The following is a 12,928-nucleotide window of genomic DNA, read 5'->3' as shown; positions in this document are numbered from 1 at the left end:
GAAATGGGTTAATTCATCTTCATCCCTTTTTTTCCCTGCAGGCTCTTTTCCTTTAATAACAAGCCTTTAGCTATTTTTGCAATTTTTTGTTGATATTCTCCAAATTCTGCATGTTTTTTCCTGTCAGTCTGCCCTTTCCTATATTTCTAATATATTTTCCCAGATAATTCTCAGGGCAAGAGCAGCAGTGCAGTCAAGGAGTTGACCTTCAGTGAGATACTGTTCAAAACAAAGGAAAAAATTTTATTATTTATTGTTGTATATGCTTCTTTGTCCATCTCACATATTGTGTGAGGGATGGAGGATTGAGAGGAAGAGAAAGAGAGTCAGTCTCTAAGGTGCTGAGTTTTCACTCAGGGTAATGGAGAAATAGAGTGTTCCTGGAGATGTATTGGCAGATCAGCAGAGGCAGTTCAGTGAAGTATTGAGTGTTAGAGACAAATTCTATTGATCTATAATTAGTTTGAGACTCACACATGCAGCCTATTAGGTTATTGGACACATCTCTAATATGGAAAGGAAAAGCTCATGTTGCTGTGCAATGTCCGAGGTGTTCAGCGATTAACATCATATTGTGATCAAAATTTGGCCAGTCTCGTCTCTATAGCTCAAAGCTGAGATGTATTTCAAAGCATTAAATCTCTTCTGGAATACTTGTGGATTTTTTTTTCACTCTGAATGCTAAGAGATTTACCAGGCTTCAAAACACATTTTCTCATCAAGTAAAAAAAAAAAAAAAAAAGATCCTTTTTAAATGTTATTTGAACATTTGTTCTATTTGATCCTAATAAGGGTTAAATGCAAATTAGTGAAATAATTCTGCACTTATTCATGCAAGGATATGAAGTGAAGCCATGATTATCCTTCAAAACGGTGGTTGAGGAAGAGAATGAGAGTAAATTGCTGACATTGGGAGGCACACCTGGATATTGTCAGATCCCATCCTCCCACTCAAGCAGGATAAGCTAGGGTTGGATGTCCAGAATTTTGCCCATTTGGGGTTTTAATATCTCCCAGACTGGAGACTCTAAAACCAACTGGGTAACCTCTTTCAGTGTTTGATTGCTTTCACAGTAAAAATGTGTTTTCTTATGTTGATACAAAATTTTATTGGTTTAAATCCAATCAGTTTTTTATATATTTAAAAAAATTTCCTCTGAGCCTTCTATTCTCCAGACTAAACTGACCCAGGCCACTTAACCTCTCTTTGTTGGAGGAATGTTCCAGCCCCTTAGCCATCTCTTTGGCTCTAAACAAGGTAACTAGTTTTCAAGAATCTATTAGAAAATTTGCCTACTGATGGCCAAATTCCTTACATAAATTCGATAATTTTTTCTGTCTTTTTTTTTCTTTCAATGCTAAACTTGATTTCATTTGAGGCTCTAGCAGGTTTGAAATTCTCCTTTCAGTGATGCTATAGAGGAACAAATATTATTCCATTTTTCTTACCATTAGAACCACAGAAGGTCCACTCAAAAAGTCTCCACTCAAACATATTGTTTTATTCCTGAAATTTTAGTCATCAGAAGTCATAAGTATAAAAAGAAGCTCTCAAAATTCCCTTTTCCCCATTCCTCTTATGCACACAGTTAATCTGGAAGTATAAAGACCTCTTTGTTTTTCTTCCAGAGATCTTTATTCCAGCAGGATCATCTAGAAGTCTAATCACATAAAAAAACCCTCACAATTTTCCCCCAAGCAGTATCAGGCAATGCTCTCTATAACACTGAAGCATTGAGTAACTTTAATAATTCACAGATAATGCTGCTAAAACGCTCATTGGTCACATTGGTTTGCTGAAGAGTCTTTTAGATTGATCCATCTGCTCTTGGATATGTGAATATATGGAACAAGAACATACCAGCTCCATGAAGGTGTCTTTGTTGGTTGCACAGCCATTTAGAGATGGCAAATCTCTTTCTTAATGTTTCTTACTGTTAACTGTCTTTAAAAACTTGAAAGGAAGCATTTCCACATTTTCCACAAAATGAACAGCATTCAGCTACAAATAGATATAAATACTTGGAAAAATCTTGATAAATAAAATTTTAGAAATTCAAAATTTATTTCAAATTTATTTTTGCATTTTTAAAAATAGTATTTTTAGAAAAGATTTTTTTTTCTGACTAGGAAGAAGGTGATTTAACTTTATTTCTGGTTTTATTGAAATGGACTCACTTTCACATAATTCTAAAAGGGAAAAGACTTGAAAGAATTTTTTCTAGATCTAAACATTTTAATTTCTTTACAATAAATTAGGCTTTTGTTTAAAGATCTTTGTATTATCTCAGAGACGCTATTATGTGGAGCTGCTCATGTAGTATTCTAATATGGGAGTTGAGATATTTTATTTTCATTTTGTTGGTAAAACTCTAACACAACATAAGTAAACTCAATAGATTCTCCATTCTGATTTAAAAGTCTAATTTGTTCTCTTTTCACAGTGTATTTGCAGATTGGAACTTGTAATGAATAGGTTTTAAATTTTGACACTGATGGGTAAAATGTGTCAAACAGTTCATGAGCTTGGACTGCTGACATGACTTGCCATAATGGAAAAAATACTAAAATGGCAAATCATATTTTGAATGAAGATTTATATTCTCAAATGAAGCTCTCTTAAATGTCATCTTTTCAAAATTAAAAAAGCCAGTACAAAAGTAAAACAAATGTAAAAATATTGATTTCCCACAAAATAGAAAGTGATTTTCAACTTGTTGTATCTTATATATCAGTCAATAGGATGGGACTAAATGATTATGTGTCTGTCAGTGGTTTCTGGGATAATTACCGCTGTTATTTATGAATTTGTGGGGTTTTGTTTGTTTGTTTTTTTAAAGAAAAGACATGCAAGAGATACAAATCTATTTCTCACACCAGTTACCTCACTGCCATAGCCCACAGGTGTATGTGAAAAATATATCTTTTTTCAACTCACAGCTGGAAAGGATGTGACAATCATCAGTGCAGGGGACCTGTTGAGGATGGGGAAGGGTCCAGGCAGAGCAGGACATAAAGGCCTAATTCCAGAGTATTCAAAGATGGTGAAACTGTGTGGGCAAGATTACTTGTGTCTGGTGAATTAATGTCCTGGAGAAAGAGGGGAAAGCATAAGGATAGGGTGTGTTTTATGGGAAGCTGTAAAGGGATTTATTTTTATTTTTATTTTTTTTTTAAATCACATGATTTTTAATCGCGTGGCTTCTCAGTGCCCAGGAAAGGCTGCGGGAGCTGGGGCTGCTCAGCCTGGAGAGGAGCCCCAGCTGAGAGGGGCCCTCAGGCCTGGCTGGCCCTGGCTGCAGGGAGGGGCAGAGCAGGGCCCGGCCTCTGCTCCGGGGCCCAGCAATGGCACCAGAGCCACGGGCAGGGCCTGAGCCCAGCAATTCCCCTGCCCAGGAGGCAGAGCTTCTGCCCTGGGCACTGCCCAGCCCTGAGCAGATTGTCCAGAGAGCCTGGGGAGTCTCCTCCCTGGGGATATTCCAGAGCCCTCTGGACACGCTCCTGGGCCCTGGGCTCTGGGATGGCCCTGCTGGAGCGGGGAGGTGGCACCACATGAGCCACTGGGGGCCCTTCCGGCCTCACCCATCCTGGCACTCTGTGTGGTTCTGCTGTGTGATCTTACAAAAGGCTTATAAGGCTGTGGCCTTTCCAAGATATTTTTTCTGTGGGGGAAATGATGGCTATGGAACAAAAACTGCATCCAGAGAAGAGACTTTTTCTTCCTATCCCTTCTCTCTACCCTCATTACAGATAAATAGTAAGAAAGCAGAAAGATTTATTTTTATATAAGGGAGGAGCTGGGCTTGCTGTGTCCAGATGAGGCCTGTGTGTTGGGATGGCAGAGACTCCTGGAGTCATGCATGTTGAGAGGTCTGTCCTGGTCACTGTGGCAGCTGCCAAGGCTGCTGGACTGTATCCTGGCCACTGGCTCTGCACCATGGTCCTGCAGGTTTGCTGCTCACAGGCACAGAGAAGCCAGACAGTTCTCTTCTGTCTGTCTCACACACATTTTGTGTGTGAAGAAACAGATGTCGTGGCCAAATAAAGACAAGCAATGTTGGGGGGATGGAACACAGATATCTCAGCAGTTTTTAGAAAGCCCTGCATGTGTTGACATTAAATTGACAGTAGGTTTATATTGGCTGTTAGGAAGAAATTCTTCCCTGTAAGGGTGAGGCCACTGCACAGGTTGCCCAGTGAATCTGCAGCTGCCCCATCCCTGGAAATGTTCAAGGCCAGGTCAGGTGGGGCTTGAAGCCACCTGGGCCAATAGAAAATGCTCCTGTTTGGGGCCAGGGTATTGGAATGAGATGAGATTTAAGATCCATGCCAACCCAAACATTTCTGGGATTCCATGGTTCTATGTTTCAGAAAGTGGATGTCAAAGATCAGAAAAAGTGCAGAGCCTGTGTGTGCTGAGGCTGTCCTGATGTATGTGCATTGATATGAGCTGGTCAGCAAGACCCTGGAGCACGGTCATTGATCTTTTTCCTGAATGTAGTGAGCCTGGAAATAAATATAAATAAGTCTGGTGTCAAAGCTGTATCATGGTGTGTATCCCTAAAGGCTTCACCTGTAGTGGAAGTCTACAGGCTAAGATGAATATGGCAGGTAGGTGGGACAAGGCAGTGCAGATCCCTGTGGTGATCACAGTGAAGTGTCTTGTAATTACTGCCTTAAATAACCTTAGAAAGATTTGCTTTATTTTCTAGTTTATTTTTTATGTTTCTCTGTGCTTTGTTCTGGCTGTACACTGTAATAATAAAAAAAGTATTGTTACCAGCTTGGCAATGCCAGAATGAAATGTTCTGAAGTTTTAGACTTGTTGAAAATATTTATTGCAATTCTGACAATGAGCACATTCATGATTTACAGATACAAAAGAAAAGAAAAGCTACTGAAGGTTTTTCATTGTTAAAACCTTATTTAACTTTCATAACTAGAATAAGCTGTTAAAAGTTTTTAAAGTACCTCTGTTGATTTTTGACCTCAGACTATGCAAAAAAAATGTTGATTGAAGTGTCACAATGAATGTAGAATTTTGCATTCCATAAAGAGTATAAATTTACAGAGGGAATAATCTGTGGTGGGTTTTTTTCAATATTAAGATAAAATTCAATCTTTTATTCTTTATGGCACACAGACCATAGTTTCTTACTCAGCCATAGGCTAGATGCATTTTGACCCAGTCTTGAGTCAAGTTTATCAGCTCTTTTGTCTTTCCTTCATTCTCTGGATTTTGGTATCAAACTGAAATTGAGCTGATCCAGTCAAGTGAAAAGTTAACACAACCCCCTTTTCTTTACCTAAAATAACACAAATATATGACATGAGGGACCATCTTGCTGTATTTGAGTATCTCCTTCATCTCCCAAACAAGCAGATGAAATGTGTTTAGAACCAAACACTAGAGAGTATCACTGAGCAAAGGTTACAAGTGAGCTGTCTGTTGTGAAATACTGATCTTTTTTTCTGCCTGTCTGTTTTTACCACAAAGTCTTTCACTGAGTGAATAATTAAAATTCTACATGATGTCCTGTTATTGTCGTAGTGAGAAATTATCTACTTTTTATTGGGTTCTCCTGAAGTAAAACCAAAGGGGGAGAAAATGTCTCAATAACATCATCAATTTGCTGCTCCGTTGCTTTTATGGTAGCTACATACTTAAAAAAATTCCTGAACTCATGTCAAATTATGTATTTGATCTCTTTGGGGTAGAATCATAGACTGACTGGGAGGGAAGTTCATCTTGTTCCAATCCCCTGCCATGGGCAGGGACACCTTCCACTAGACCAGGTTACTCCAAGCCTTGTCCAACCTGGCCTTGGACACTTCCAGAAATGCTGATTACATATGGTTTTCTAGGGAACTTCCAGATGTTTCTGTGCAATTGAGAGCACTCAAGGATTAAGAAACCTAGTTTAATGAGATACCTAACCAATTTTTTCCCTGCCAGCATCTTATTTTAAACAGGCAGGTATGTCTATGAATGAAAGCAATTAAATTACACACTTGCTTGAGTAGCTCACTGAACCCAGTTGTAATGAATAAGCAGAGTGATGTTGTGCTGCTTTTGTTTCACAGAGCAGGCAGCTGTCGTTACGCTGCTTATCTCCATTTTTATGCCCCTTTTTATAACCTGCATTTGTGAATGCATCTCCTGTTCTCAAATCTTCATCAGTAACTCTTGAAATAAACAATTCTGGGCAGACAATGATCATTTTGTCATACTTGTTAAAGTCTTTAAGTATCACTTTTCTCTTTTAAAAGACATATTTTAATCCATTTGCTTGTCATTTTGTGAACAGTCTAAAAATAAAGCACAGAATCCTATAAAAACATTTCTTGTGGCATAGTTCATGTAGCAATAATTTTAACAAAAGAATGCCTTCCTACACACCACAAAAACAAATTTTAAATTATTCATAAATAACATCAGGATATAATTTAGCCCCTCTGAATGAATTGGCAAATGTAAGGTAGAGAAGGAGAAATAGAAACTACTAGAAAAAAGGAGAGTCAGGGGGAGAGAAACAGTGGGACAGAGAGATAGATTAAGTAGAAAATATCCTGGATCCTGACAGCATCCCATTGGTCCTCTTCCTCTGGTCTTCTCAATGGGGAAGGTGCCAGTCATGTCAAAGTGATGGTTGCAGTCTGGATCTAGTGGCAGAAGCCCAGGAAACAGAGTCAAGGTTCAGCTGAGAAGACTCAGGTACCTCCCCTGGGGCAGGGTTTTACAGTGGATAATGTAATCACTGATGATACCTGCAAAGACCTTACAGCTGCCTCTACACCCCCAAAGTTGAGTTAATTATTGCCCACCAGCAGGGATGAATCTTTTTGGTGTGTGTGAATATCCCAGTACTTCTCCAGAGGGGAGTCTTCACAGCTCAGCCACAATGTGTAACATTGGCATAAGAAGAAGAGCTATCCCAGCTTACAGGATTTGCCCTTATCCTGTTCAACACCCAGCTGCAGCCCTTCACGATGGGTGCACAGTCCTTTACACCTGGGCAGCCAAGTGGTCAATTATTTGGGTCATTAACCATTAACAATCCAGTCCCTCAAGTATCCCACCAAATTCTCTCCACCCACAATCTGCAACCATAGCACTTGCTCAGGGGGGATGGAACGGAGAGTGGAGCATGGAGACACTGTGGCCGTGCCCTGTTAGAATCTTCCCAGGAACTCGGTGGCACTTTCCAGCTGAGAGAGAAGATGTCCTGATGATGACTGGGGCAAAATCACTCTTCTTGGATGAAGTTGGCTCATTACAACCTAATTGCAATATTAATTCCCCCCCTCACCCCAATGTAGACCAGTCTCCAAGGTCCAACCACCCCTCACTGGGCATGAGCTCTACATTTTTTTGACTATCTTTGAAAGCAAAGTGAGAGAATTTTACACCAATGAGTAACAAAGGTGTGTATGACTAGGGTCACTCCACCTAAACACAGAGAAACCAAATAAAAACCAGGAGAGAATGGGGAAAATTTAAGGAAGACTCCATTATAACTGTTGGTATCAGCTGGCAGGCTGAACCCCTCTTCTCCCCTGTAGGGATGCCTATTGAGCGAGAATCACACTGTCTGCACCGAATACTTTTATTGGGGATTAGAGCTTGTCTATGTATTGCTTTGAGTACATTTTTGCAGTCAGACACTATCACTGACAATCCTCGAACCTTAACCTGTCACAATTTGATACTAATAAAGAATGTTATTCTGCAAAGTGTCAGTGTGAATCCTTCCTGGGCACTGGCAGTCACTGGCAGCAGGGAACAGACTCAAATAAAGGGGAAGAGCTGCTGAGGGCTCTCCCTCGTGCCATTGGCAGAGTTGAGGAAATCTCCCATTTTCACATGACAGCATATAGATGGTGTGACGTGCAGAAAATTGTCCAGAAATATATATTTTTGACCACATTAATATTTAACATTAATTAGTCTATTAGACTGATGACACAAAGAAATTGATTGACACTGCCAGCACCCCTGATTAAACTGGTATATCGTTAATGATATATATGATACATATATATATATGTGTATAAATATATATAATGATAATAAAACAGACTTGCTACAGTACATTCAGAAAAAATTTCTAAGTAAAAATGCATTTTGATGATTACTGTTAATTAAATATTAGCAGTGCTCTAGCATTCTATGCACTGGTTTAAATATGCATGTTCAATTCTATTTTTATCAGTTCTGCAAAATGTTGTGGTTGCTTTTATTTTCCATGATTTAATTTCAACTTCTGTGTCCTCTCTTAATATATCTATGGCATAGTGCCATCTTGGGGATGCTGTAAGCATCTGAAAGGACATGAAACAGACTGAAAGAAAATCAAAATATTTTTGCTGCACTGTGTTGTTGGTGGACGCTAGGACACTAAAAATAAATGTGACTGAAATGTAGGACTCTCTAAAGTACCAAGATTACCACAGCTACTGCCATGTCTATAGAAACTACCACAAATCCTTGAATGCAGCATGTTAGCTGGTATTTAAACTTGTGAATTCTAGTGTATGTGACAATACAGAATCTCAGTTTTTCCTTTAAAAGAACATTTCTCTTCTAATTAAAGAGAAACACTGATGTAATCCTAAAAGATTTGGGAGCTGGAAGAGAAATTGTATTCTGTTAAGGACAATGACACTATTTTGGGGAATCTTTGTCCTGATTTCCAGTAGTTGATAGATTTATAAAGAGACGGTTTCTTCTTATTGTGTAGAGGAGGAGAAAAAATACAGTAACATTGTTTTAGTCACATTCTTGTCATTTTTAACTTCACCTTTATTAGAAGCTGGCAGAAGTTCTGAGCATAATTTGAGCTTTCAGGACTGCCTCTGCTTCCTTGATTCCCCAAAGCAAAACCAGACAGATCTGCTGACAGTGTGCAGTACATGCATGGGCTACTATGGTCCTCAAAATATTTCAGGGTTTTATGTCCTGTGGTGCAACCATGCCAAGGGACCACTGCTCCATCAGTCCAAAGCAAACTCCAGATTTTCCTGTACATTGGTTTGCATAACATTAATTAATGTTCCACTTAATGGAGACTGCTTGTAAGTTCACTGGAGAGAGATTTCCCAACACAGCTACCTGCAGCCTAACCCAGAGCCATATCCTGCAGCTCAAAAGGTTGTTGAGAAATTCCAGCCTGAAATAGTGTTGGTGTTACTGCTGCTGGTGAGTTTGCTGTTCAGTGAAGGCCTGGGATATGTACTGGAGATGGTTCTCATTTCAGGAATTAGCCCTTTAATCAGCAGCTTTGGAGAAAATATTCTTGTGCCCTCCCCAGGTGCAGCTGCTGCTTTTTCTTTTAGCAGCACAACAATGTGGACTTAAGTCAGAAGGTGCTACAGTGGGTCCAAGTTCACCACCTCACCCACAAGTCCTTCTCTGTAAAGAAGGGTCCAACTGTTGCGTTCTGCAGCCACAGGATCACATCCAGAGAAGCTACAGTGGGTGGCATGGGACACCAATGGGATGGGCTTCTGTTCATAAAACCATTTATTCAACACAGGAACAGACTCGGACCCAGAGACAGAGAGCCCATAACAGAGGCAGGGTGATGGGTTCTGAGAGACAGAATTAAGGTGCAGTTCAGGGTCAGGGACCACTAGGAACACAGCAAGGGAGAAACCCTAGGGCCTCAAACCCAATCAGAACCCCTGGGCTGCCACCCCATGAGGGTCTGGGGTGGGGCAACTCTTCCAGGGTTCGCAGAGCCCAGGTCCTGAGGAAGAAGTTTAGAATTCACACTAGCCAGGCTTCATAGCCATGCCTCTCACTTTAACAATACTTATATGAAACTAAATCTTTGCCTCCCTGGTCAGGGAGCACCTCACACCCAGCAAGGCACCTTCCCTCACTAGCTGTGTCAGGAAGCTCTCTTTCACACACTCCAGGAACGTCCTGGATTGTTTCCTCTGCACTGTATTGTTTCCAGCACACACCTGATAAGTTGGGAACAAGGGCTGGTGATAACGAGACTTCTTACAGAAACCTCATAGGGCTTTGCCTGTCCCTTCATCCTGGTTTGGTGGTCTTTTACAAAATCCCCCCAGGATCTCTGCCTTGCTGGCCTTTCCCTGATTCTCACCCATAAACACAACACTTTCCTCACCATCATCAAGCTCCAAAACCCTCCCTCACACACAGGGCTGCACAACTGCCCCTCCTTGCTCATGTGTCTCTCCTGGAGAGTCTGCAGCCATCCATTGTACCACTCCAGTTGTGACAATCATCCCACCACGTCTCGGTGACAACTCCTCCATAGGCTTCCAGCTGAAGGAGAGTATTGGTTAGAAATACACATGCTCCACGGAAATATATGAGAAAACTGACCCTGCTTTAACTGCTGATTTATGGTGAGTGACCTGGGGAAGAGATGCAACAAAACGTCTCTGCTAAAATGGCAAAGGTAGTGAGCAGCAGCTGTATGTTTAGAAAGAGGAGAGGATACCTCACTGCATGGGGCCCAATCTCTTAAAGACTTTGTCTTGGTTCATTAGCCACATAAAGTTAATGGTGGGGATGCACAGGTATTTTTTGTTCCTCAGAAATGGAAAAATGAGAATTAACCATTTAGCTTATATAGAAATAAACATAAATATACATATATATATATATATATATATATAGAAACATATATGATTTCTGGGGGAGATGCAGGAGGCAGATGTGAAAGAGAAAACAGCAGCACCCAGGGGTTAGGACAAGAAGAAAGGAACGGCTCAAAAAGCTACTCCTGAATCCTGTTGTAGTTATCTATCTAGCAGTCATCTGCTTAATTTAAAACTATGACAGACAATTTTCATCTCAAAATGATGAAAGCTGTCATATTTATAGATAAAGCTTTTAAAATCCTTTGGATATCAGAAAGGATGTGACTCTTAAAGGTGTCTGTGAAGTACCCATTGAAACTGTCACATGTCAGTATCCAAAATGCAGTAACTTAGGAAATTCCACAAGATAAATATCTGAGTAGGTTAGGGATCTGAACAACTTGCTTTTTGATAGATGGTTTAGAATGATATTGTCTTACAAAACAACATAAATTAAACTCTAATTGTATAGAAGCAAATCTTTCTTTTCCTTTCTAATTTACAGTGCTATTTCAACCATGATGTCTCTATTTTTACAGTTCAGAAGATTATTCTTCCATATTAACAAATATTTAATCGTATTAAGCTGGAGTTTGTTCTCCAAAACAAGTGAAAAATTATTAAAATTAAACGAGGCTTTTGCAACTGCCATTATTTTAAAATGCTCGGAGCGTCTCATCAGGCGTTGTTAGAGAGTTTGTGCGAGGCATTTCCCTTGCGGTGGTGACAGGGCTGGTACACGCTGCCCAGCTCAAGTGCTCTGCTTGGAACACCGAGCAGTTGTACTAAAGTTTCAGTGCATATCAAAATGTGATTAATGGCACAAACCAGTTTCACAAAGAGTGCTGAAGTCATAAGGCAGAAAATGGGAAACTGCCAGAGCAATTTCATAACTTAAATTCTGAGCAGCAGATTTGTATATATATTCCCACTGCCTTTTGTTATAATAGTTTCCAAACTCATATAAGCAACAGGTCAAGGAACCCATATTGAGCTCTGTGAACACTGAAGCAATATAGAGTGAATTTCTTAATGAAACAATTTTCTTAATTACTACAGAGAAAGTAGGACATTTATAAGGTATAAGAACAACATGGCAATGTTAATTTGGGTGATTTCCCCTTCTCTGCCATTACTACTGGTAAACCCTGATGTCAAATGATTTTGTGATGTAATGGTATTTAAAAGACCTCACAGTCAGCCTGAATGTGCTCTCCATTTTCTCTTCTTATTCTTCTGCAGCAGTGAAAATGGGAACAAGGAGATGCATGCCTATCTGAATGGTATTTATTTACAGAGACAATACTATACTCTCTACAGTATTATGACTAAAAACCCAGTTTCAAACTTCAAAAGAGCACTTTACTAAATTCACATTAAATATATCGATCGTAAACTTACCCTTTATTAGTCAATATCACAGCACAATTATCAAGCTTATCCAAAGTTAACTTTAAGGGAGTTTATGCTGTGAACCCTTACTGTTGTGGTCCTTGATGGTCTTAATTACCAAGCTCAAAGAGATTAGGTGAGACTTCTTGGCTAAGGATAGCTGGAATCCAAGCAGTCATCTTCTTTCTTCCTGTCATGGTTTGACACTGGCCAAGTTCCAGACACCCATCAAAGTCACTCACTCACCCTCCCCTGCCACAGCTGGGCAGAGGAGAGGAAAAAATTTAGCAAAGGCTTCATGAGTTAAGGACTGGGAAGAACACTCCAAGGGCAAAACAGGCTCTAATTAAAGATACAAAGTTAATTTATTACTGAAAAAGTCAGAGGATAAAGAGAAGTAAAATAAGCCCTTAAAAACACCTTTTCTTCCTCCAACCCTTCCCTCCTTCCCACCAACAGCACAGGGAGACAGAGCATGGGGTTTTTGGTCAGTTCTTCACCAATGGTTTTCTTCAGGTAGAGGAGCTGTTCCCCTGCTGTGCTGTGGGATCCCTTCCCACAGGAGACAGCTCTCAGTGAACTTCTCCAGCATGGGTCCACTCTCACGAGAAGTCCTCCCAAAACTGCTGCAGTGTGAGTCCCTCCCACCGGCACACAGTCCTCCCAAAACTGCTGTGGTGGGGTCACTATTCCACAGGGTGCAGTGCTCCATGGACAGGCTGCTCCAGCTTGGAAGCAGGGCCTCTTCTCTCCACTGGATCACAGCTTCCTCCAGGCATCCACCTGCTCTGGTATGGACACCTCCCCCCTGGGCTGCAGGTGGATCTCTGCATCCCCCATGGATCCCCACAGGCTGTGAGGGGATCTCTGCATCCCCCATGGATCCCCACAGGCTGTGAGGGGATCTCTGCATCCC

Source organism: Parus major, chromosome 8 (assembly GCF_001522545.3).
Source record: "Parus major isolate Abel chromosome 8, Parus_major1.1, whole genome shotgun sequence".
NCBI lineage: Eukaryota > Metazoa > Chordata > Aves > Passeriformes > Paridae > Parus > Parus major.
Note: the sequence above shows the minus strand (reverse complement) of the source record.